This window comes from Macrobrachium nipponense, chromosome 14, assembly GCF_015104395.2.
Source record: "Macrobrachium nipponense isolate FS-2020 chromosome 14, ASM1510439v2, whole genome shotgun sequence".
In the NCBI taxonomy this organism is placed as follows: Eukaryota; Metazoa; Arthropoda; class Malacostraca; order Decapoda; family Palaemonidae; genus Macrobrachium; species Macrobrachium nipponense.
This window is the reverse complement of record NC_087207.1, coordinates 20,621,512-20,624,910: the sequence shown is the minus strand read 5'-3', so window position 1 is coordinate 20,624,910 and position 3,399 is coordinate 20,621,512.

Sequence of the window (3,399 nt, the reverse complement as noted above, 5' to 3'; positions counted from 1 at the left end):
CAAACGCGCGTGCACACACACACACATACACACACACACACACACACACACACACACACACACACACACACACACATATATATATATATATATATATATATATATATATATATATATATATATATTATACAGCTTCTCATTACATGTTAATACCACGACACAAGAAATAATATTAGTGACGGACTATGATATTGAAGCCTTAGTATTATAGCCCAAAATTGAATAATTAGGGAACACAAAGGAAAGAAAGGGCGCTAGGTAACTTAATAAATCAATAAATTCGATATGTGTGAAAAATCTCACGCCTCAGTTTTTTCCCAAGTTCATATATCGTATAATATTAATATTTTATTTTAATCATTATTTTGTCTATCACAGTATCCTATTCGACTGGGTGGTATTTATAGTGTGGGGATCCGGGTTGCATCCTGCCTCCTTAGGAGTCCGTCACTTTCCTCACTATGTGCTCTGTTTCTAGTAGCACACTCTTCTGCATGAACCCTGGAGGTAATTCGGCATCTAGTTTTTCCAGGTTCCTTTACAGGGATCTCCGGATCGTGCCTCCTAGTGTCCCTATGATTATGGGTGACAATTTCCCACTGGCGTCCCCATATCCTTCTTATTTCTATTTTCGTCTTGATACTTAACAATTTTTTTCTCTTTCTTTTTTCATCTACTCCTGGTTTCCCATGGTATTGCGACATCGACGGTGATACTTTCTTCTTGATTTTGTCAATTATTATTCCTACCTCCCAACAATAACTACTACAACACCAAAGTAGCTTGTAGGCTTACTCCCCGAGTAAGCGAGAATCAAAGAACTGAAACCAATGCGATTCTTTCGCGTCAACTAAAACACGTGACGGAAGAATCACCCGTCTGCTAAATCCTTTTCCATCCATTTTTATTCTCTTTCTTATTTTCCCCTCTCTTCTTCCTCTCTATTAATCCATGCAAACACAAAAGTCCAGGCAGGAAGTCCAGATGATTACGGGGGCTGTGCGTTTTTCCAGAGCGCTGGATTTGGTTCCAGGCATCGAACGTGATTCGTAGCGGTTGTCGATGATGTCCGGGATATGGGAAGATATAAATAGCTACGTGGTTTCGATGTGACTGGGGAAAAGTATGGTATATATATATATATATATATATATATATATATATATAATATATATATATATTATATATATAGTCTACGTATTACATAGACCATCCTGAAAGCTATTAAACTGGTATCTTGATTTTCAATAAAGTACTGACTTGCGTAGTTTAATTTCAGTCTGATATTCTTACAATTACTATCATAAATAACATTACAAGAAATTCTTCTGATATGTTCATAATTTATTACAGGAAATTCTCCAATATCTCATTTTCATAATTTTCAACCTGGAAAATATCAATGTTATTGAGACCAGTTATCTAAACCTTTACGTTTTACGAAAATTTGATATACGGAAAATTCATAACATATAATTACGCATGAATTACGGGTAATCATTTTGACACGTTCACCCAAAAGCATTATTATTATCATCATTATTCCGTTTATCAATATTACTCAAAACTCCTTTGCAAAGCAAACCGATGTAATAAATTAAAATAAAAAAAATATTCACGCTTATGTGGAAGACTTATAAGAGCCACTGAAACACGCACAAAAAATATTGGAACTAATGTATTAGACTTTTTAGAAGAAAAAAAAAACTGTAACATATCAGCTAGAATTCTGAACGGGAAACAGAACGAATTTGAAATTGCTGTTCACTCTAATTATTAAATTAGTGAAACTGTACCCCTGTATTCTGTATCTACCTAAGGTCTTTTAGTGAAAAATGATTGTAGGTATGTTATTATTATTATTAGTTATTATTATTATTATTATTATTATTATTATTATTATTATTATTATTATTATTATTATTATTATTATTAGCATTACTTTGGTTGTAACGATTTCTCATATAACGTTTTGGATTATTATTATTATTATTATTATTATTATTATTATTATTATTATTATTATTATTATTATTATTATTATTATTATTATTGGGTTGTAACTGTTCATCATTATAAATTCTTATCTAGTGTATCTAAATTTTGTGTATAGTATAGATAGCTTCAACTCTTCTCTAATAATAATAATAATGAATAATGAATAATAAAATAAATAATTAATAATAATAATTAATAGAATAATAATTATGGATTCAATCATTAAATTTTAATTTTCATCTATTGTATCTAAATTTTGGGAACGTATTGTGTGTTATCATTATTAAAAGTCTGATATTTACTCCTGTTATCATTATTATTATTATTGTCATCATAACTTCTTTGAGAATACATTTCGTCGAAATGTAATCCGGGTTGAGAATTACGAGCGTTGACCAAGACAGATGTAATCCCACCAGGGGCAATTCATTCGAGGGCGAGAAAAAATCCCTTCCTCCCCTCGCGGAGAAATCCTTTCGGATTACATTGAATAATATCTCATTAGCGATCTTTTCATTCTCGGGAGGAGGGATTCACAGACGAAGAAATCCCCAAATGTTGAATATACCAGATATAAAATCGCCCAAATGTGAATCCACCAAAATGTGGAAACACCACAATTGTAAAATGCCTATTAGTGAAATCCCCTAGATGTGAAATCACCCAGATGTGAAATCACCCCAAGATGTGAAATCCCCATAAATGTGAAATCCACAAGATGTGAAATTGCCAAAATGTGAAACTCTAATGTGAAATCCCCCATAAAATGTGTAATACCCTACATGTGAAATCCCCATAAATGTGAAATCTCCAAATAGGAAATCCACAAATGTGAAAACAATTAATGTGAAATCCCATATGCGAAATGTCCCAGATGTGAAATCCCCCAAATGTGAAATCCCCAGATGTGAAATCCCCCAAATGTGAAATCCCCAAATGTGAAATCCCCAAATGTGAAATCCACCAGATGCGAAATCGCCCAAATGTAAAAAGCCTTAATGTGAAAATCCCCCAAACTTGTTAAATCACCAAATGAAAACTCCCACTTATTGTGTAATCTCCCAAATGGAAATCCTCAATGTGAAATACATTCTACTGTGAAATCCCCCAGATGTGAACTCCGCCAACGTGAAATCCCCCAAATGTGAAATCCCTCTTATGCGAAACGCCCAAGTGGTATTAAACTGTTACTGACAATTATGCTAAAATTGTAATTATACTGTTGATATTATTATTATTATTATTATTATTATTATTATTATTATTATTATTATTACTAGGAAACTTACCCATCTACGATGGGTGATAAATACGGGTACAGAAGTGAAAATTTATATGTACTATTTGTTCAGCAATAATTATAAGGGCGATTACACGAATAGTCTCTCTCTCTCTCTTTCG